This window comes from Onychostoma macrolepis, chromosome 01, assembly GCF_012432095.1.
Source record: "Onychostoma macrolepis isolate SWU-2019 chromosome 01, ASM1243209v1, whole genome shotgun sequence".
NCBI classification, from domain to species: domain Eukaryota; kingdom Metazoa; phylum Chordata; class Actinopteri; order Cypriniformes; family Cyprinidae; genus Onychostoma; species Onychostoma macrolepis.
The window spans coordinates 16,382,410-16,407,150 of NC_081155.1; the positions used below are offsets into that span (position 1 = coordinate 16,382,410).

The window sequence follows — 24,741 nt, forward strand, 5'->3', positions numbered from 1 at the left end:
GAGTAACTTTATTTCACAGTAACAATATATCACGATATAGTTATTTTGACTAGCATAGAAATTTTAATAGCATAGAAATGTCATAATTCTTGTCACCAGTATATAGAACTCAAGCAAACAAGTAAACCGTCAGTGATTAAATAAGAATAAGAAACTAAAGCAATAGGACAGAAAAAAACTACAGTAGAACAAATAAATAAGAAATGTTACATATATTTTATAAAGTAATCAAATGTATAAAAACAGACAGACAGCGGGAATGTTAGACTGCTGTCACTTTAAGAGCTGCCCAGATCCAATATACTGTTACACATGTGTTTTCTTTCTCGGCTATTTGCTTTCAATTAAGACCTAAATTATGAGGAAACTTACAAAGATGGGCATTTTGACACAAAGTGTGTGTATTTAATCATTCAAGGCCTATAAAGCGGCAAAGATAACTCAATACTCCCGCGATCTATGAGCACCATCTTCACGTGAGCACGCTCAGAAACAGTCACTCAGACAGCGTGCGCATATAGCGAAATGTGTCCTCTTTCGCAGCTGATTGCATTTCAGTGGTTTAAAATCACTTGTTTTAAAACCGTAATGCTTAAAAACATGTGCAAACTTGAAGTTTTTGTGATCGCGTCTACTGGTATTATTGCCCACCCCAATGGAATCTGTATTTAAGGGCAAATGTTGGTTAAAAAAAAAAAAAATTGAGGGGAATGTAAAACATTAAATCACATGCACACAATACAAATATTGGGAAATCAAAGATGGAAAAAAGTAAGCAAGTGATCACTTTATGTAAAAAAATAAATCACTTCATGTAAAAAAAAATAATAAAATGTGCAAGGTTAAGAGGAAAATAATTATGTACATGAAAAAAACATCTTAATCATCCAATTTCACTTCAATCAAAATATACAGAGAATTTTTTGTCTCAAATAAAATAATTTAAAATAAAATTAAAAAAATTCTAAGGGGCATGTGAGCCTTGAATCACCATGCAGCTAATAATACAAATATGATGAAATCTAAGATGGGGAAAAGTTAGAGGAAGAAAATGAACGTCAAGTGGAAATTCCAGCGAGAGATCTGCACTTAAAGGTGTTTGTGAAGATAAGGTGAGTCTTCATTTATCAGCTCACACCCAGCTACGTATTATCATAAAAGTGATTTAAAGGCTCACTAATCCCCTCAAGTTAATGAACATCTTCATTTTTCCCAGCCAGGGAGAGAGGAAGTCGCTGGTGTTAATGCGTGTGTCTATCCACCAGGTCTGGCAAGCCGTCCCGGTGGGATTGTGTTGTGTGTGTGTGATACCCAGAGAATATGATGGGTAATTTTCCAAATTACGCCCTATCGTTCATCCCCATTCACGTTCCCACATTCAGTGCATCACCCTTTGCTATTGTCCCCACAGCCACACATGGATAATTTACCAGTGTTTATGGGCATTAACCTGCACACAAAAAGCTGACTATTCATGGTTTCCACCATCTATAATGCTTAACCACACCATAAATAGTTTGCTGGAAATCATTGTCGCTCCCAACTTCTTATAAAGTGTCGGAAAGCGTTAAATGCTAATGCTTTTGTGTTGAATCAAGCAAGAAGGTGAAGTTAACCGCCCTAGGGTCCCTCCTCCCATTCTGGCCACCCAGTCAGCTGTGTAGGAACCAATGCCCCCTTATTCTCTGGGGAAGTGACCCGTGGGGACTCCATATGCAAACCAGTTGATTAAAAAACAGTTAGCGAGACACTCAGCCAGAACGGTATGCAGCAGGATGGAGAGGGGTTGACGTGGAAACGGGTGTCAAATGACTCCATACCACAAATGTTTCATATCTCCTTACAGCTTAAAAGAATTTTAGCTGACTGATTAATGGGCCTGATGAAAATTTAATGATTTGGTATGATGACACTTTCTGAGCAAGTTGCAGCTTCACACAAGGGCTCCATAAACTTTAGGAAGGTCTAAATCCGAGGGATAATTCACCCAAAAATGAAAATTCTCCCATAATTTACTCTTATGTGATTTAAAACTTTCATGTAATAGCTGTTATTGTTCAAAAAGAAGATCAATAGTGCCCAAAACAACCCTGTACCCCATTGACTTTCATTGTTTGGACCAAAAACAAAAAAATATATTATTTTGTGTACCATAAAATGTAATGTTTGGGTCTCTATCTCTATCTAAACTGTATCTATTCTATATTTTTGTATATACTGTTAATACTTCAGCTACAACGGTAAAACTGCTCATTTTCAAAGTTTTTATTTATAGAAGCTAGGAGTGGCAATATTAAAATACTTAAATAAAATTATTATAAATAAGTCAAATTAATTCTATAATAAATTATATTAAAAATCCCAATAAATGAATGTTCTTCATGGTTTACACTTTTTATCACCAATGATTTTAAATTGATTTACATAGTTTGAAGTTTTAAAAATTATTTTAGTAACACTTTACAATAAGGTGTCATTTGTTAACATTAGTTAATGTATTAACTAACATGAACAAACGATAAACAATGCATTTATTACACTATTTATTATTCATTTGTTAATGTTAGTTAATGAAAATACAGTTTAGTTCACAGTGCATTAACTAATGCTAACAAACACAACTTGATTAACATTAACTAAGATTAATAAATGCTGTAGAAGTATTGTTCATTAGTTCATGTTTACTAATGTTGTTAACTAATGTTAACTAATGAACCTTATTGTAAAGTGTTACCATTATTTTTTACAAAAAAAAAGCATAAATAAATTATTAATTTTTAATAATAATAATAATAATAATAAATTATTAATATAAAGAAGTATTTTCAAATCACACGTTTAAAATTCCTCATATAGTATATTCAGGTTGTCCAAGATCGCGAGAAGCCTGTTTATTAAATAAAAAGTTTAGCTATTAAGGAAACATTAATTTGAATCAATTTAAGCCATCTTCTGGCACCCTTGTGAGTTACTAAAGTTCTTTAAACTTTAAAACACTATATCTCATTCATAATATTTGGCATGTGTCCCTCACTTGTCTTGCTTTCTCTAAAACTGCACCAAATGACCTATCAAACGAATTGATTTTTTTTCTTCCATTATTTTCCATCATATCAAAATAGGTGTATAACGCATATCACTAATATAGGGCATAATAATTCCCCACTTGAGATTCTGAAGCCACAGTGTTTGGATGACCATCCTGGTGTAGGGATTTGTAATTGCGTTGACTGGAACATTCAGTGGATTTTCAGGGTTTTAGCTTGGAATGATGAATGGCATTCCAGAATTCGTTGGCAAGGGCCCTTGCGCCATGTAAAAATAAACTTGGCTTGGGTGATGCAGGCTGGATTAAGGATTAGGTTTAATTGTTCATTTATGCCATGTAAAGTTGGAGAACCTTCAGCTCCGGCGACAAACACTTCACACGCCCAGGTTTACGGTTTCAAAGATCCCAACGTGAAAGATTCACATACAAACCGAGATTATCTTGTCACTTTGATTTGGTAAACCAAGTGAGGTTTAAAGATAGCCCCGCCAATTTGGATTCACGGATTACAATTTGATTTAATTAGAAGTACAGCGAAAACTGCGATTTAAACATCGAGAAAATGATTTAAAGTGTTTGCCGTCAAGAACAATGTCACCTTGCGTGCAGTATTAGCGAAATCTGTCCTTCAAATCCAGCAAAGCCTGCTCGGCGTGGTAGGCTATCTTTTGCTAGTGTGTAACCAGCGTCCTTGTCCAACTCAAACAAAGAAACAGACTGGCAGTACGGCCCTCTTTTGACATGATTCTTATGGAATCCATACTTCAAGGCCCATGCTTCATCATTGTAAACATACACAAAAGAATCACATCATACATTGGAGCTGCAAAATATAGCAGGCTTTCAACCTCAATTACCTCCTCAGGGTTTTTGACAGGGCCAGAGAACGAGAATCAATCGCTAATAAATTAACCGTGTTGTCTCACACAAAGACGGACCGTTTTTGACATGACAGAGGCCTCATTGGTTCGCCAACAGCTGTGGATGACAAGGGTGACTTTGCATTGGTCTCTATGTCCATCAAGAGCAGATGGCAAGCCACTTCTTAATTCAGTCTCATCTAAACTCTGATGCTGTGCATATAAATCAGGTTTCTGCCATCAAATAACTTACTTTACCTGGTTTAGCAGGTAAAGATCTTAATCCATGTCGGTCTAAACCATGTGACTTTCTTTCTTCCAAAGAACACAAAACAATCTGTATGGTTCCTTTGCTTATGAACTTTCAGCTTGAACGCATCAGTTCCCATTCATTGTGATTGCATGTAAGAAATAAACTAGTGTGGGTTTGAAAAGACCTGAGGGTAAGTAAATAAATGTCAGTTTTCATTTTTGGGAGAACTAATCCTCTATGGTAATCTCAATATCACCTGTTGAGAGAGGCCTCTCATAATATTGTAGAATGATATGCAAACAGAGTATAAATCACTTAATACGCAATGTTTCCCTGAAGACTATGCATTAATTGAGGGACAAGTAAATATTGACAAAGGGAAGAGCGGTCACGCCATCTCTCTTTCCTTGTTCCTCTCGCTCTGCTTTCTCTGTCTGTTTCTCTCGGCATTGGATAATCGGATGCTGACTCCACTCACATATTCCCTGGCAGGTGTGTGTGTTAAAGACAAATAGTGGTCTCTCCAAATGAGGTTCCAGCAAATGCTAAACAAACAGACCTCAGAGCACAGCATGGACAAGGCCTCCCGTTCACAATCAAACAAATATACAAGAAGAAGAGGATGCAAAGCTCTTCTTTCAAAATGTACTTAAAACGTCTTGCAATTATTTTCAAATTCTATCCTAATATGAAAGAAACTCTGAATTCGTGTTGGCTTATTTTTGGTTGAATTCATTTATTTTTTGCGAATTTAATTTATTTAGTGAAGTTGACATTATTTTCAGTTTAGGCCCACTTGAAAATTTAATTAAAGATTTAGATTTTCAATAAAATAATAAAATAAAGATGCATGACTTGTGTTGCTTAAAATTGCATGTTTTTAAAAGGACATTCACTAAAAAAAAAAGCATTTTTTCAGCATTATTAACTAAGAATCTTTCAATACAGTGAGTTGGTGACACTGGCTGACCAACATGGTACGGCCTTTCCAGTGAAACCAGTCGACCAAGTAAGTCTTGATGGTTAGGTTACAGTGAAAAACTACCACCACATGAGCATCCCAGCGTGGTGATGATTATCTATGAGATGTTATGAGTGTAATTTAGCTGTTCTCAATGGAAAAGGCACGACTAAGGAAGATAACTTTTAAAAAGACATATCCCCACCTAAAGCCATCCCCGAAAAAAAACAAAAAAAAAACAGAGACCAAGAAAGTGAAGGAGAAAGATACACAGAGATGACATTCCTCTTCATCACCTTTGATCTGTTAGTTCTCAAAGATCAGAGGGTAAAAGGTGTCAGATCAATCCCTCCTGTTGTAATAGAGCGCAGCAGAAACATGCTATTTTAGAGAGGGTTGACCACAAACCCAGAAAAAAGTAATTTACTCTGGGAGAAGAAAGATCAAAAAATGGGTGTGAACTCATCCGTGTCACAGAACTGGATTTTTTGTACCAGTATGTCTGAAAAAACCAACATGCATAAAGCAACATGCGTATGAAGAGTGTATGGTGCATAAAAATATAGAGAAAGCAAAAGCATGGAGAGAGTCTGTGATTGAACCACTCAGTAATAATAGGTTTCCCAATGACTAAATGCCAAAGCCGATTTGTTTCTGTCTCTCATTGCAGTGTGTTTGTATCTGTGCTGTTGATGCCTGGCATTTCCCAGCATTCTGTTTGTGATAATCAGTGCAATGGCACCAGCCAAAACGACCACAAACACACAAAGCCAAATAGAAAAATTACATATCAGGCTGAAAAAATTCAACCACGCATGACTGCCACCAAATATAGGCTATTAGTGAGAATATGTGTGTGTATGGACGTATGAGCAAATGTGAATGGTGAGAAATGAAGCATGCTTCCACATCATGTCTATTTATGAATGAATGGTTATTCTGTGCATCAAGATGAAATAATTGTACAAAACACACCTCCGAAGACAGAAATGTAGTTGTGATAAGTGAAAATTAGATGTATTAAACTTTTGCAAGACATTTAGAAAGCTAGAAAAGATTTCTATTTCAAATAAATAGTTCTACAAAACTATTAAGCAGCACAACTGTGTTCCACATTGATAATGACAAGAATTGTTTCTCAAGCAGCAAATCAGCATATTACAATGATTTCTGAAGGATCATGTTACACTGAAGACTGAGTAATGATGCTGGAAATTCAGCTTTGCCATCATAGGAATAAATTTAATTTGAATATATATAAAAAAAATAAACTTTTATTAAATCATAATAATATTTCACAATATTACTGTATTAAAATTATTAATGCAAAATATTACTGCATTTTTGTTTTAGATGGGTTTTGGCCACTTTTCAGCTAGTCAGACAAGTTAGCCAACAAGCTAAGCCACCTGAAAACCAGCACAGACATTTTGGGGGACAAGCTTAACCTAACTAAAACCAGCTTAAACCATTTTAGGCTGGATTTAAGATGGGTATATTCACGATAGAGCAACTGCAGTTTATGAAAATGCTGTTTTCAAAAATAATGCTTGTGTGTGATGTTGTGCAAGACACAAATGAAATTAGCCTTTAGCTCTTAGCTTTTCAAAGCTTTGTGTTTTTATGTTATTAATGTGCACATGAAACTACTCTGCCTCTAGCTAGCAGCTCTTAAATAAGTGCTAGTACATTAATTAGCCTGATGAAACACACTTTCAAATGGGTTCTGACACACAAGAGCACCACTGACCCTTCTGACTGTTGCCTTAGGCCTCATCAGCCATCTTTCTGAGACACACACACAAAATACCCCACCTCCGCCCTGGCATCATGCCATCCATATGCCCCAGGGGCTGCTGGGAGCTTAGCGATACTAAACACAGACGGAGCAAACAAAACACTGGCACCAGGTGGCGAGACCCGCGCTGATCCTGGATCAGCTCACTTTACCAAAACATTCTCTTGCCTTTAACCATAAAAACACAAGCTGACTTCAGAACAGCTTTAAAAACAGTAGTCTTCTCTTTCTTACCCAGCTGCAGCAGCTATTATACAGCATATTGAGTCATCAGCGTATTGCCGCTATGCTCTGGAAAGACAGAGAGGGCTCTGGGGAGGCACTGAAAGAGAGAGAGGCCTTCAAATGCTGATTATTTACCTCCTAATTGAAACGCTGATGGAGGGATGCCGATCTCCTCCTTCCCTGGAGCGTCTGCCCTAGTGATAGCTGGATAATTGATTTCAGTGAACGCAGGTTAAATGTGACACACGGGGGTTTTAATGAAAATCTGGAGACCGCAAGTCATTTATCATCTGCTGGTGAGAAAAAAAAAAATTGTGAGGAAAAGGAGGTGCAGGCTGTTGACAGTTTGGAGAGGATGAATGAAACAGTTTGAGGTTTTAGGGAAGCAAAAGAGGAAAGTAAAATGCACACAATTTTAAAAGTATGTACATATAAGGAACTTTAAGTTATACAACGATGTACAGAAATCAATGACATGACCATATGACCATCAATTGAGAACTGAAAAATTATCTTATCTGTAAAAGTGTGTTCATTTCTGAACTCAAATTTATTTTAATATTTTGTGGGTGTGGGGCTTACTAGTAACGATGTTATTATACAACATGTTTAAATAATTTTAATAAATAAATAAATAAAATCGACGTTGGCTGCATAATGTTTATATTTTATTTCTTGCAGTAAAGTGATTTGTTAAAATATTATTTCTATTTTGTCCACCAAATCAAAGTTAGGATGGCGTAACCAAGGTTATGGTTGAAAACCATAAAACAGAAACAGATTACAGAGAATATTGATAATAACAATAATGATCCACAAGAAAACATTATATTAATTTTCTATTTAAAAAGTTTAAAATACATTTTAAGTACTGTATGTTTGAAAACTTTTATTACTTGATGGTTACACCACCTTACATTTTTAAATCAAATTAAAACATTTAAAAAAAAATGTATGAGTACAAATATGTATTGGCACATTTTTAACTGTGCAATCATAATTAGCATGTCAACTTCTTGCGTTTATTAGAGGTTTAGAACCACTCACAGCTGCTTCACTCCTTTTAAAAACATGCAATTACTACGTATACATTTACACTCATTTAAACTACATTGACAGAGACAACAATGGTGATAACCAATAAATGAGCCTCTGTCCAGTCATTGTGCCACGGCATCACATATTTACAACAAACATGCACTGGCTCAGCTATCATGCCTTGCATGTGAACAGCACATGAATAATTATTGCATTTATCTTGAGAAATTCTGTATTTTTCTGTTCACTGTTTCTAATGTGAATAAAAGACACATTGAAAAAATAGACATACAATCCAGAAGGCCTTGAATTAATGAAAAGGTCCTTTACCTTCCTTTAGTTCATCGCTCTACCCCCTCCCTCTCTCTTTTCATTACATTAATTTTACATTAAAAATTTCAAGTGAAAGTGTCCTTCTTTTGGTTTTTAATGCACCAACACAACCAAAGATTCATTAAGATTTGACCAGTGGAATTTATGTTTTTCAATTTAAATAGTTTTTCATACATCTACCCTCAATGTTAGAGGTAGATAAATGAATGCCCTCAAAAATGTATTCAAGGGCAGTTACATTTTTTATCTCAACTGCTATATACTGAGTATCTAATGGATCTGCTATTTGAACTGTAAATGCAGGAATAAAAAAATAAAAAAATAAAAGTTTAAATCGACTTTATCTCATTTAGTTTTAAGTACTTATATGGATATGAATCCAAATATTTCTAAACCGAATTCTTTAATATATTAATGTATGCATTGGTAAACAGAATGTCAGTTCATTTTATGCAATGCAAAAGTGTCCATGAAGAGTTTGTAATTCATGAACTACGCATTTTACAATCGTAGAATATTTCAAAATGTAAAGAGATAAAAAGGATGAGAGATATGAAATAGAGCAAGAGAGAGAGAGTGTGAGCTGAGTCTCACAGATGGACTCATATTACACTGGATTGCCTGTGCTTCCATCAGGACACCTTAATTGGTGTGCAGCCTGCAGGGTTGCACTTGAAGTCTTTAAATTGTCCATTTTTTCTATTGGGGTCATGTTAAAGTGCACCCCCAGGCAAATGGGCAGGATGTCAATGGTTCCACGGCACAAGCCTGCTGTCTCGTTGCCTCTTGATAGACTTGCAATTACACACTGCATCGCTCACTGTCATTTCATGCCCTTTTACTCATTACTACATCATCCTTCACCGAATCATCATTAGTTAGTATGACTGCTGATTTCACCTCAGTTCTTCAATGACTGATTCCACAACCTGTTAGTGAGGATGCTTGAATATATAACTGTGAAAAACAAACAAACAAACAAACAAACAAAAGTAGAAACATCTTAATGGTGGAATAAATCATCGTTCTGTGTGTTTTAGTCATTACATGGCCTTGTTTCATTGTGTGTGTTCTGGACAATGACCCCCTGCGCAATCAATGGCCGCACCATTACCCATGATTCAGTTGCCTGCTGCCCCTGTGAAATCTGCATAATGGCTAGTCACAGTATGACAAAGGAAGTGTTGACCCCTCTCCATGGTTCTCACCCCTTTTGACCAAAGAATTTCCATGACTTTTCCAGTTGCTTATTAAATAAGGATTAAGTAAATAAATAATATTTTTGGGCCAATTAAAGTGCCCCTATTTTGGATTTTTGAAAATTACCTTTCATGCAGTGTGTTACAGCTCTAAGTGAATGAAAACATCCTGCAAAGTTTTAAATCTCAAAGTGCACCGTGTATAAAGTTATTGCCTCTCAAAAGAAAGAATCGACTCTTGAAACGAGTCATTTTTAAAACGAATCCCAAGCCGTTTCATGTTGATGTCAATATGAAACATTAGCATATTGCCTGCCCACTTTTTGCGCATGCAGACCTGGGAAAACTTGATTTTCACGTTGGTCCGAATGAAAATGCAAATTCATTCTTTGCCACTAGGTGCCGCTTTTGGAGCGGTAAAAGCTCACAAACACTGCTTAAATGTAATCGACCAATCATCACAGATTAGCGACACGCAAAGGAGGGGTTAGGAAAAATTCATCGAGCGAATCGTTTGGGAGTCGTTGAGCAAATAAGGTCAAAATAAATGTATATTATAAGAAAATGAAAGTGTTTTTTGACCTTGCATGCATGTCAACCTGTTGTTGGGGACTCCCAAAACCAAAATATGAACCTTTCATAAGCAATAATAGGGGCACTTTAAGTATTTTAGAGCTGAACATACCTAAATAAATAAATAAATATTAATCAAAACAAAAATGGTATGTACTATGGATTTTTAAAGATTTAATTAATTTCCATTACTTTTCTAGACCTGGAAATCACAATTAAAAATGTATTCATTTATTCAAGAGTTTATATCTCTTGCTCTCTCAAGCTATGACACATGACAATTTTTTATATTTTCTTCAACCAACATTGCCTGATACATCAATGCATACTTCATGATTTGCAGTCTCTTCATTGACACTTTTGCATTGCATTAAATGAACTGACATTCTGTTTATTAGTGCGTACATTTATTTTAAAAATTTGGTAGAAATATTTAGATTTATATCCATATAAGTCCTTAAAAGTAAATGAGATACAGTAGATTTAAACATTTTTTATTCCTGCATTTACAGTTCAAATATCAGATCCATTAGATATATAGCAGTTAAGATTTAAAAATGCATGCCCTTGAATGCATTTTTAAGGAAATTCATTTCTCTTCCTCTAATGTTGAGGGTAGAAGTATGAAAACAATTTGAATTGAAAAACTTATTAGAAATGATCAATGCTGATTAACAAATCAATAGATTATTTATCATTTATGAGAAGTTATTTATTATAATTTATGTTTGATTTTTGTGTGTGGCATTGACGGAAATCTAAACCGGGCTTTATGTGAACCAAGTTGAAATTTGCTGCTATCAAGCATCAGCAGGTGACAAACGTAGCCTTTCCGTATCCCTCACCATGATGCTGTGAGTAACAGTAATAAACATGGAATATTTAGCCAGTCCTCAGTGTTTGTACAACTGCCCCAGGTTGCCAGATCTCCATTAGCATATTTGGGCTTTGGTCTTTGTTTTACTTTGACCTGTATAATAAATGTCACATCCACAACACAACAAATCAAACGTTTGTTAATTTCCCTGGCTTTCCTCTGCAGCTGCGGGCTCCCATTGTGCCACCAGTTTTTAATTAATGTGATAAGTAATACTTGCAAGGCAGCAATGTGCTTTTTTTCTCCTCTTTTGCTTTTTAATTGGGTGGGCTGAGAGGAAGGAGGGGACACAAGGAGGGCTGAGGAGGGGGGCTCCGAGCAGTTTTTAGAAAGTAAACAAGAGTAAATCTAAGCCATCGAATGTTGTCCTTTTACCTGAGGAGGTAGAGATACGAAGACAATGAGGCTGACATGATTTCCTGTGGTATTGTGTAAACTGATACGCTTAGAATTATGTCTCATAATCTAGAGGCGTTTAAACAAGGGCTCAAAATGCTTACAAAGAGCACGGAAGCTCAGTCACAAACACACACATACACGCACACACACACACACACACACACATACACTCGCAGTCTTGAAGAGACAGCTGACATTTTCCCTCCCCTAAGAGGCTCTCTCCACAATACTCATCCTCATTGGATTTTATACACACACACACACACACACACACGGTTTGGCATATTTCACTCTGCACTTACTTTATGTAGCTTTGAAGGTTCTAAAGCGATTCTCAAGGGCAGAAAATGCACATACGCATGCATATATACAATTCATCTATCTGTCAGAGTAAAATAGGAATAATGATGATAAAATCCATTTAAAAACTTACATTTAATCTATGTTTAAATCAGTGGTCCTCAGCCTTTTTGACTCAAAGCTGCCCCATTATCCAACACAATATTCAAAGGCCCCCAATCAAGGTAAGGTATTTCTACTTTGACAAAGCTTTTTTTTTTTTTTTTTTTTTTTTACTTTGTTAATTAACAGAAACTGGGAGTGTTTATATATTAATAATCCACTATTCATTTTGCAATCTCAGAAATTAAAATAAAAAAAAAAAAAACCTTATTAACATTACTTATTGAGGGAGGACAAAAGTGTACAACCTTGTTTTAGCAATTCAATTTTAAAATCTAATTTAGTATCTAATATCTAATTATTTTAATTTCTAATAACATTAATATAAATTATGAAAATATATTAATTTAAATCATTTTAAGTCATTTTCTGACCCTGTTGGCAGTTTGCTGAGGGCCCCGGCTCCCTGGTTGAGAACCACTGGTTTAAATAATGAGGTAAAAGGTAGTGCCCTCTGGAGGCGAGTAAGAAATGTTTACTTCAGAAAAACCTCATGTCCTCTTAGACCAATGAAGCTGTTTTTATCAAACCCAAACGGTGATCTTGATTTCACCAAGTGCAACATGATCCGTGTTGATCCTGGAACAACATTCCAATCAACCAATCAGAATTGAAGGATACGTTTGAAGGAAATGACAATTTTAGCCTTTTCAACCAGAGTTAGGTGCTTCTACACCCTTGTTATTCAACCATCATTTCCCTCTGATTTTAAGGATAAATTATGGGTAGGGATAGGGTTAGGTCTATATCTTTGGACAATAATGTTGATCAAGGTCTTACTTGGCAAAATCACGATGACCAACAAAAATACTGAAGAATACTTCCTCAATGCACTATAATAGAGATAGAGGAAAAATAAAACAGAAACTAAATACATTATACAGCCCATATATATTTGGTGGTACGTTAAATAAACTGGTCCACTGTTTGAGTCCTGTTGAGAGCTCCTCTGTAATAACAGAAAAATGCCTCACCAAGAGTCACTCTATAGCTGGAATCACCACTTCTGACTAACAACGGCAATTATCAAACTCTACACAAACTACCACCGATCTCTCTTCAGGTAGGGTTAGAAACAAGTGTCACCCACTTATCAGGAGGGCTGTTGATCACAACCACAAACCATTGAAGAGGAAGAGGAGGACTCACCCAAACAACAGACCAGTGCTACAGAACTATACTGTAGGACCCATGCATTGGAAAGCCCAAACAATACAGGGGGAAAATCAGATTCGGTGGAATGGGTTTAAATGTGGTATAAATGTGTTAAATAGTGCCTGCGCTCATATTGGAAGATGAAAGCATAATCCAATTAGCCTAAATATTTAACAGATAAACATGCAAAGGACAGGGGATGTGGAGACCTTTTTGAATGACAGGCCTCTCGATTTTACACAAATCAAGTTCTGCAGACACATGTTAACTATGAAGTTCTGCTAGCGACAAGTCATTAAAAAACACCCAGTGAAACCTTATGTAATAATAATAATAGTCATAATAATATGTGACCCTCTTTTTCTAACCTCAACAGCACGTGAATGTAGCCAGTAACTATAGTAAATATTTAGCATAAATATCAAAGATTGCAACGCCCATAAGTCTTCTTACGCATATTTAATAACTGTTAAATCTTAATTAACGGACAGCGGCTTAAAAGCAACTGAGGAGCACCTGAGGAGGAAGACGGCGACTGGACAGGAAAATAATCTCTGTCTGAGAGTATTACCGGTGTTGATGAAACACAACGTGTGTATGTCGTGCACAGGAACTCTGGTATTGTACACTGTGTCCTTCACTTTACAGATAAATACTTTGAAACATTCAGACCTCAAACATTTTTACAGCTTAGCAGAAACAGACGAAATGCAGCTTTTACTGAGAGAAAATAGTTAAGGCTCAGTCACAACAAGAACGATAACTATAAAGATTATAACTATATTAGCATCCACACCAATGCACGATAATGTTCAGTTTATTTAAGCACACACTGCAATTGTTATCTGCCACTTTAAATATCAAATCGCTATAAAAGTCGCTATACTTTTTTCTGTAGCGCTATACAATACAGTGTCGCAGAGATAATAGCAGGAGCAATAATAGAAACTCAACTAGAGACAGTTCAGATTCTGCTGTAAAGCAGCTTTAAAAGACAATAGCGTCATCAAGTCAGTTCAGTGTTGGTTCAGTTCAGATCAATAACAGTGTGTAATGCTCAAGCTCTTTAAAGCAGGATGGATTCTGATTGGCTGTCAGTGTTTTTATCATTCATCAGCTGGAAAAAAGTTTTTTATTGTTTTTATTACCATTACTTTCATTGTATTTTTTGTTTTGTTTTGTCACTTTTTTTATTGTGTGTATTAATATGTTGGCTAGGGCCGTCACAAACAATTATTTTGGCAATAGAGTAATTGGTCAATTATTCTGATGATTAATCAAGTAATCAGATAATTATAATAAATTTTTGCAGTAATAAAAATAGACCTAGGCCTTTAAAATCACTGTAATTTCTTGAATATGTGGACATCTAAATGTGTAAACTCAGAGCGAGGGTGTAAACTTTTATTTTTAAATCGAGATGAACAGTTAGCATATTAAGAAATATATCGATGTATTCTCCTGTGTTTGCATAGCTTTATAAAGGATTTTCCTTACAAATCTGATGAAACGGCGCAAGTTGCACTCCCAGATGAATATTATAATAAACCCAAACTCACAGCAATATTCAGAGATGGAGTTTGAGACGCTCCACACATGTAAATGATAACAGTTTGTGTAGAGCAGCATTTACTGTGAATGGAGCCGCTCTGACACGCACATACGTAACCGACACACATGTAAAAAACTAATTAAAGCGCACATATTTAACCTGCATCACATATATTTACTTAATTGAATCGTAGCGTTTGTGAATTCCCAATAGCATTATGCTTCATTATGATTTTTAAATGGGATTAATATATCTTGCAGCCTTGGAAAACGGTCTAATAATGCGTTTCATGGATTCTCGTCCATGGAATGCGCCACTTTCGGCATTTTGCCAGTTATCGACATTTTAAATCGAGTACTCGAATTGAATCCAGGAATCGTGACAGCCTTAATGTTGGCATTATACTAGAATTTTGAGACTGAAATTTTGAATTTTGAATTTTGATTACACACAACTCAATATAGTTCAGTTTACACAGCACAGGTTTACAAAAGAAGCAGTTCTTTCATAAAAAGTGATTGTCACTCTGTGTGATTGTAAGCCTATGATACAGAACTGACACCTGTATTCTGCTGCTGTGTGAACGTGGCCTCAGAGCAATCTTATTGACAGCTCTCGTGCGAAAAACGTCTCATTCGTACAATTACAGCCGGCTCTGAAGCACTATCACATAGCATCTTTTAGCAGTCAGCAGATTGTCTGCCGACCCACCAATAATCAGCTCGGTCTATTCCATCTCTCCTCTTCAGACCCCATTGCCCTGGTGCGGCCACATCAATGGCAGGATCAGACTGCCGCGCTAATCACCACTGTCAGGATGAAAGAGGCAAGGTTAATGTCCTCTGACAGAGGCATGTACACCAGCGATCTTGATAAGAAAGAGGCTAGTATTATTGCCCCAAGGCTGCCCATTTCCTAGTCATGGATGGGGTATTGTGGAAGACAATCGATGTCACAGAGCCCTGGTCATGTGTCTTGTTCGTAACATGTATATCATGCCCTTCAGATCAGCCATTGAGGAAACGGTGAGATATACGGCTAGGGGTTGGGTCAAAGAAAGACAGAAATAACAGTGCTTTGTATCGCTGCCAAGACCTCTTCAGATTTATGATGCCCAATTACAAAGGAGTGTGCGGCCACCTATTTTCCATTAGCCTATCAAAATCTTTAGTGCTTGTTTGTGAATAGGTTATCAAGGCTTTCAGAGGAGACAATGAATTTATAGCCCCCTCGCATTCCTCAAAGTGAGACATTTAATACTGGGCCTTTGAAATGCATGTCTCTCTTTCCTATGTTGCACACACACACACACACACACATACTTAGAAGGACAGGTAATGTGCATTAGATGCCAAGCTTAATTATTTCAATTAAACCAGCAATGCAACCTTTAACTTTATCATTTGAGCTTCTATTCTCAGGCGAGCAAGGGAATAATTTGGGTTTTGTTTTTTGATCATTGCTTTTCAATGATTCTTACCACTGATGGGCTTTAGAGCCACAACCAACAGTTAAATCTAACCCTTTTAAACAAAGACTATCAGCCACTTAATCTGTTTTTCATTTCCTCTACCCCGTCTCAAGAGTAAGAATTGTTCTTGGCGACTGCAGTAGCGGATCTAACAGTCCATCCCGCTAAAAGAAGTCAAGCTGATCTTATTCTGTCATGTTTGCTGGCAAGTTGCCCTTGGTCTATGACAGCTAAATAACACAGCGGAGGAAAATAACCCAGAGAAGCGGCACCTGCTTCAGTGAGACAGATCCAGAGGGAGCAGAGCTTTACAATACAGTATGAACACGGTTTTCCAAGTTTCTTTATACGCTTTACTTTAAGATGTGCATTTTAGTTTAATGTCAAGAATAATATGTGACCCTGGACCACAAAACCAGTCTTAAGTGTCAATTTTTTGAAATTGAGATTTATACATTATCTGAAAGCTGAATAAATAAGCTTTCCATTGATTTGTTAGGATCAGACAATATTTGGCCGAGATACAACTATTTGAAAATCTGGAATCTGAGGGTGCAAAAAAATCTAAATATTGAGAAAATCGCCTTTAAAGTTGTCCAAATGAAGTTCTTAGCTATGCATATTACTAATCAAAAATGACGTTTTTATATATTTACAGTAAGAAATTGACAAAATATCTTCATGGAACATGATCTTTACTTAATATTCTAATGATTTTTGGCATAAAAGAAAAATCGATAATTTTGACCCATACAATGTATTTTTGGCTATTGCTACAAATATACCCCAGCGACTTAAGACTGGTTTTGTGGTCCAGGGTCACATATTAGTTTTCAAAAGAGAATCATTTACACACGTTTTCCAAACATATAATATAATAACATTTAAAATTGTAAATAATTGTGAAACATGTAAAGTTGTAAATAAAACAAAGATTATTGGAGTACATTTTAAAAGTAAATACTCTTTCAGAATTTCTACTTCAAAATTTCACATTTAATATAATATGACACTTTCCAATATTTTGTAATTATTTGTAGAATTTACTAGCAATTTCTGTGTGAAAAGGATTTTTTTCAGTGTAGTGAATTTTGGAGACCTAACTAAACAAGTGAAAACAAAAATACATTTTGGGGTTGATTAATAGTGACTAACTTTCAAGCAAAAATTACAAGAAATCAGAAACATTAGGTTGTTTTAAAAAACACATTTTGTCTAATTAATAAACAAATATAATATGTAGCAGGCCAAAACAAATCACACACATATAAATCTAAGTTTTCAAAAATAAATAAATAATTATTATATATATAATATGAGATAAAACTAGTGACTATAATAAGCCTTTGACATATAGATACCTGTCCCTCTTGCATTCACAAAATTGGGGGTGGGGCTGTACTTTTAAGCAGGAAGTGGAGGGGGGTGAAAAGGCAGAAGTGGGCACCAGTGGCTGTCATGGCAACCGATGGTGGAGTTTGGGGCATGCTGTGTCACGGCCATTTCTCCGACACGGTTTAAGAGGCTCAGTGGTTGGTCACATCTCAGTTTTAGGAGTTTCTTTCGTTCTCCTCTCCATTGTCCCTTTCTAACTGCCACGTGTTGTCAGGCAATCAAAAACCGAACAGGGAAAAGAGCCGAGATGGTGCAGGAATTCACAGGCGGTTCACAGACGGCACTTAAACTTTAGCAGGCCCGTCCATTCCTGCCTGTTTTAACCCTTCCAGTAAACCCATGGGGTGGATGTGGAAAACCCACACGGATCAGCTAATTGTGCTAGATCTATAGATAGGCTGTCCGCGGGGATAATTGTGCTAAAAGTACTGTGCTGTTTGCTCCCGCTATGGTCCGCTATGAAAGCACCTTTTTGCACATGCAATTCAAGCCAGAGCGTCTGTCGAAAACAAATACGCTCGGGTCGCATTGTGTCAGGGTTTCACCCACAGTAATAAAAACGTCTGACTCTGCTAGACAGCACCGGATGGCAGCAGTGGCATCGGACCAGTTGGAGACTTGTTTACAGTAATCTGTTTACAGCTCTTGCATTTGCGCACAATGTATAAAATAGTAGGACGTCTGATGGCAGCCAATTCTGCAGCATTCAATGGAGCGCTGCACGCGCTTCCCGCGCCTGTACTTTTTGTGCTGCATGTCACAATAGACGCCATGTAGCGCGTGCTGCAGTTAGTCGTGGTATTATTAGCATTGCATTTCAAATCTGCGCAGTGAGGTTCTGGTTATTTATTTGACTTTCTGTCTGCATGGGCCCATATAGAGCCCTGCTGCCAAATATTGAATTATTGATGGTGTACATACATGGTCTGCTTTAAACAGCCAATATCACCAAGAAGGAATTCTGCACAAGTGACAATTCCTGAGGAACATTCTAACAAAATTGTAATGTCTCTACACACAAGTTATTTTTTCAAAACAGCAGTCTATGTGGGATAAACACCGACTTTTTGGGTTCCCTGCAATGGTCTCCTTCTGGCTTGCTGAGTAGTGGTCTGGAACACTTAACTTTAAGTCAATTTTTAACTTTTAGTAATTTTGACTGCATTGGCTGAACTGAAGCTTAAGCTGGATGATGGCACTATCGCCTTCTGTAAATCTGCTTTACAACTGAATCACATCTTGCAACATCGACACTGGGATTTAACTGAACTGAATCAACACTGAACTGACTCAGGCTGAATAACAACATTGCTGCCTATTGTAGAACTGCCTATAGTTGCCTGATCAATTAACTTCACACTATTATTGATCTGAACCAACTTGAGCTAAGCTATGGCACTATTGTCTTATAATGCTGCTTTACAGCAGAATCTGAAGAACTGAGTTTCCATAATTGTTCTGCTATTTCCATTTATTTCTGCAAAACTGCTTTGGCACAATCTGTATTGTATAATGCACTATAGAAATAAAGATGACTTGACATGATTAAACAAAATGCATTCAATGACTACATCTTTCAAATTACAGGAATTCTTTTCTCAGTCAGGCACAAAGACCAAAACTCTATGTAACTAAATGGCTAATATGCATGTTTACTAAGATCCAAAACTAACAAAATACAAAAAGTCACCAACTTTCTACATTTCTACAGTAATACCATCTTGAAATATGTTGCAAATCTAAAAACAATTTGATGTAGTCTTTCAATTTCATTATGATCTTTACAAAAGGGGACAAATTATTAATAATTATTTTGTACTGTAATGTTGATATGGACCATATACTACAGTTAATTCAAACAATTTTTTTTTTTTACAAAAGAAAACACTGTGTAATGCTACCCGTTGTTACTGTTTTTAGGTCATTGTTTTATGAGTGACAAAGTATGTGTGTTGGTTGAAAACCTTTGCTATTGTTATGGAAGAATGACTTGCTGTGAGATGTATAAAGTGTTTGGTAGTTTTACAGTTTTTCTCAATCGATTTGACACTTTTCTCCAATGCAATGTACTTGTTCTCAAAACAATTAGCACAGCCACCCAAACACAAAATTATCTTAACCAAACAGTTCAACTTTACTGCAAAATGAAGCACTGCAATTTTTTTTCTAGTAATGCATTTATTAAAAGTAAATATTAACATTAAATCTATAGGTTTGTTCTCTAATGATTATAAAACATAGGCAGCTGTAGATGCACAAATACACTAATGAAAATACATGTTTATTGCAATTTTTCAACAGGGAGTTTTGTTTTATATATTTATATATATATATATATATATATATATATTGTGTACAGTGGGGGGATGATTTGACCCCCTGCTGATTTTGTACGTTTGCCCACTGACAAAGAAATGATCAGTCTATAATTTTAATGGTAGGTTTATTTGAACAGTGAGAGACAGAATAACAACAAAAAAATCAAGAAAAACGTATTTCAAAAAAGTTATAAATTGATTTGCATTTTAATGGGTGAAAAAAGTATTTGAATCAATCAGCAAGATTTCTGGCTCCCAGGTGTCTTTTATACAGGTAAGGAGCTGAGATTAGAGCACTCTCTTAAAGGGAGTAATCTCAGCTTGGTACCTGTGTAAAAGCAATCAATCAATCAGATTCCAAACTCTCCACCATGGCCAAGACCAAAGAGCTGTCCAAGGATGTCAGGGACAAGATTGTAGACCTACACAAGGCTGGAATGGGCTACAAAACCATCACCAAGCAGTTTGGTGAGAAGGTGACAACAGTTGGTGCGATTATTCACAAATGGAAGAAACACAAAAATACTGTCTATCTCCCTCGGACTGGGGCTCCATGCAAGATCTCATCTCATGGAGTTTCAATGATCATGAGAACGGTGAGGAATCAGCCCAGATCTACTCGGGATGATCTTGTCAATGATCTCAAGGCAGCTGGGACCATAGTCACCAAGAAAACAATTGGTAACACAGTATGCCGTAAAGGACTGGGAGAAAGTGTTGTGGTCAGATGAGACCAAAATCCAGCTCTTTGGTATCAACTCAACTCGCCGTGTTTGGAGGAGGAGGAAAGCTGCCTATGACCCCAAGAACACCATCCCCACCTTCAAACATGGAGGTGGAAACATTATGCTTTGGGGGTGTTTTTCTGCTAAGGGGACAGGACAACTGTACCGCATCAAAGGGACAATGGACGGGGCCATGTACCGTCAGGGCCAGGGCATTGAAAATGGGTCGTGGATGGGTATTCCAGCATGACAATGACCCAAAACACACGGCCAAGGCAACAAAGGAGTGTCTCAAGAAGAAGCACATTAAGGTCCTGGAGTGGCTTTGCCAGTCTCCAGACCTCAATCCCATAGAAAATCTGTGGAGGGAGCTGAAGGTTCGAGTTGCCAAACATCAGCCTCGAAACCTTAATGACTTGGAGAGGATCTGCAAAGAGGAGTGGGACAAAATCCCCCCTCGAGATGTGTGCAAACCTGGTGACCAGCTACAAGAAACATATGACCTCTGTGATTGCCAACAAGGGTTTTGCCACCAAGTACTAAGTCATGTTTTGTGAAGGGGTCAAATACTTATTTGACTCATTAAAATGCAAATCAACTTATAACTTTTTTGAAATGTGTTTTTCTGGATTTTTTTGTTGTTGTTATTCTGTCTCTCACTGTTAAAATAAACCATTAAAATAACAGACTGATCATTTCTTTGTCAGTGGGCAAATGTACAAAATCAGCAGGGGATCAAATAATTTTTTCCCCCACTGTATATCTAAACAAGCAAACAAACAAAAAAGTTGTAAAATGTCAAAAATAGTTCTCCAACTCCTATCACCCATCTGAAAAACGAATTGCCCCTTTAAACTTAAAATCTGTCTGTGCCAACTTCAGCAGCAAGAACTGCAAACAAACTTTTCAGATAACTACAGATAAGTCTTTTACAGCACAGTGGATATATATATATATATATATATATATATATATATATATATATATATCCTTTTATTATTATTTAGCAATTGTGATAAATGTGTAAATGATCAGGAAAACTGCATTTCCTGTGTTGAGTGTATGATTACCTGAGTAGTTATCAGTTTAGAGCCAATCGAAAATATACCATGTTCATTTGACAGAATGACAAATTACAGAGTTTTGTGCACTTTGTTTTTAGAAAATTATTTGCATGATTTGTCATTTGTATGAAATGAATGAAAACGTACAATCTGTTTAGGAAAATTACAAAGTGTTCAGATCACTGTGCTAACTGTTTTGAGAACAGTGAGTTTGGAGAAATGCGTCAAATCGATTGAGAAAAACTGTAAAGCATCTTGGACATGAAATTGACTTCTTTGCCAGGCTACTAAGCTACTACTCTCTGTGTTGAGAGTTTTGTAAAAGTGACCTATAAGCATTGAGAAATGTGTCCAAGCGATATAAACACCAGTTCTGCTGTCGGCTCTCAGCTGAAGGAATATTTGACAGAGCAAAGGCGCCCTCTTCTGGTTGGAAGACATGACGGTTTTTACAGGTTGTGACTGAAGACGAACACACCTTGTTGTCCACAGTCTGTCACACATAAAATGTTGACTAAAACACCAACACCCGATAGTACTATGGTTTCTTTTATTCTTTTATTCTCTACTGTTTAGAATTCACATGCTACACGGTCCACGTTTATACTGCAGTACGAAATTATTCATAAATTGTCCACTTTCATATAAATGGTAGTGAAAATGAAAGACTAACACTCGTGTTCAGCTACATCTAATTGTTTTGATAGTATTTCATTTTTTGGATTTGGAATATATTGTAATAGGCCTATAGCACTACTTTATAGAAAATTGGTGTCTTCTTCAGTTTTCAGTTTTTTTTTATTGTATTAGGTTTTGAACTTATAGAGCATGTAATCGTGTAGAGTGCGAGAAAAGTGAGAGAAGATTTCATTGAATGCACTGAATTCATGAAAGCAATGGAAAATGATCCACCGTTTGCCCACACAGACCGCTGTTGTGCTCACTGTGTGAAGAGTTTTGAAAAAGTGACCTATGTATTGAGAAATGGATCCCAGCAATCACATAAAACTGTAATGAACAAGGCAAACATTTACCCCTAGTGTGTGATAGTGCTTTGTGAGATCAGCCATTGAACTTTCAGAGCATAAACGTTGGTTTTGGCAACATGCTAAAACAGTCTTAAAAGGCTATTCTGATATTTTTAATGTTGTTATTAAATTGACCTTTTGAACTACTGATCTTCAGGTTTGCTTGCTTGTGCTTACTGAAAACACAACAGGATAAGTGTTTATATAAGTGTAGGCTATATATAATATTTGCTTATATACAGAACCAACAAGGATGAAAAAAAATCTGATTTGATTTAATTAACTACAAATATTTAATATTTAGCATTAAATTATAAAAAGAAGGCCTCAAGAGATTCAGTCTCTTTTTAAATATTTTCTCCTAATTCTGTCCTGATACTGAATATTAAACAGATGATTCCAGGCACACAACATTCATATCATGGAGGATACTGCCATCTTCTGGTCATTCGCTTAAGTCAAGTGCAGCAGTGCTTTACAGTTCATGAGGCTTTGAAACATTTAAATCTCATCCTTAAATTGAATAGATTTTGGGGGAAAGTTTTTATTATAACAAATCTCACTTAAAAAGGAGTTTAAGTATTATTAAAATGTTTATGTAATGTGTTTTGTTAAACCTCTTGCAGAGTTGACTTTTTAAATCTTGGCATATTCAATTTAAACACGTAATTAATTAATTTATAGATAGATAGATAGATAGATAGATAGATAGATAGATAGATAGATAGATAGATAGATAGATAGATAGATAGATAGATAGATAGATAGATAGATAGATGTTGTGTTCAATTCAGTGCCGTTACTTTAGAATTGTTTGTGAAATTTATTAGCAATTCCAGAGTGAAAATTATTTCTAGACTTTTTTTGTGTGTGTGTGTGTAGCCTATATGATCTGGTGAAGAGCACAGAAGTCCTGGATTGATTATATAAAATGAGCTGCAGTTGCACCAGATCAAACCAACAACCCTCTGACCACTTCTGCAGGCATTGCTCAGATGTCATTACTCCATGTATGTTTGCTGTAGAAGATTCACTGAACTATGTGATGCTCTGTTTACTTGCTGCCATTGCTATAAAATGTACCCACAAATGTCAATTTTCTTCTCACAACCACCCTCTCTCTCACGTCCACTGCTTCACACATGCATTTTCTCCATTCTCTCTGGGACAAGTGAAAAGATTACCTCTCTAATCCGTTTACACAGTCTCATCTGAGTATTTTGTTCCTTTTTCTTCTCTTTCATTCCCCACTGCCTGGACTTTTCTGTCTCTGTCCTTCTGTCTAATTCTGTTTTCCTCATCCCTACAACTTCCTGAGTCCTGACAAACACTGATCCTATTATAAAATGGAAACAAATGATCAGACAGCCCTGTCTAGAAACCAACGCTTTTTTTCTACTAAAAGGCCTGTCTTAAGAGAGTTCAGAACCAAAGCCATGATGGAAACCAGCTATTAAAGTAAAACAGAATGAAGCATTCCCATCAGATGTCACATCTGTTTGTAGGGTTTCTCTCAAACTGACTCTCACTTTGAGTTATTCACATTATTCACAGAGTCAAAAAAAAAAGAAAGCTGATGATTGTCATCCTTTGAATAGGCCACTTACCTCAAAATACACCTATGTGCCAATCTTTGCTCAATGAGGACTGTTGTATGAAACAGAGGTCTATTTGTAAATCTCATTTTAGAGATTACAAGTGCAAAATTTGGTCCAACATTCAGGTGTGATGTTTAATTGATGGAGAAAACCCTACACACTGCACATCACATTTTTGGAGATAAATATCAAACGCAAAGTCTGCAAATAACTCAAAACATAAGAACATTTTAAGGATAATTTGTTGCATTAATCATTTCCCTAATTGAAAAATGTATTTTGAAGTTTCTCATTTTATTATTAGTAAAAAATATATATATATCAACGTAAAAAAAAAAAAAAAAAATGAAAAGTACATCTGGGAAAATTAAATAAAGGAAACATTAAAAAAACATAAATACAGTGAGA

At 36.1% G+C, this 24,741-nt stretch overlaps 1 long non-coding RNA gene across 1 annotated transcript in view; it reads right to left on the reverse strand.

The window, feature by feature from the left end:
- The window catches only part of LOC131549039 (uncharacterized), a 29,573-nt gene that overhangs the window by 2,832 nt on the left and 2,000 nt on the right, over positions 1-24,741 (reverse strand). The window lies entirely within an intron of this gene.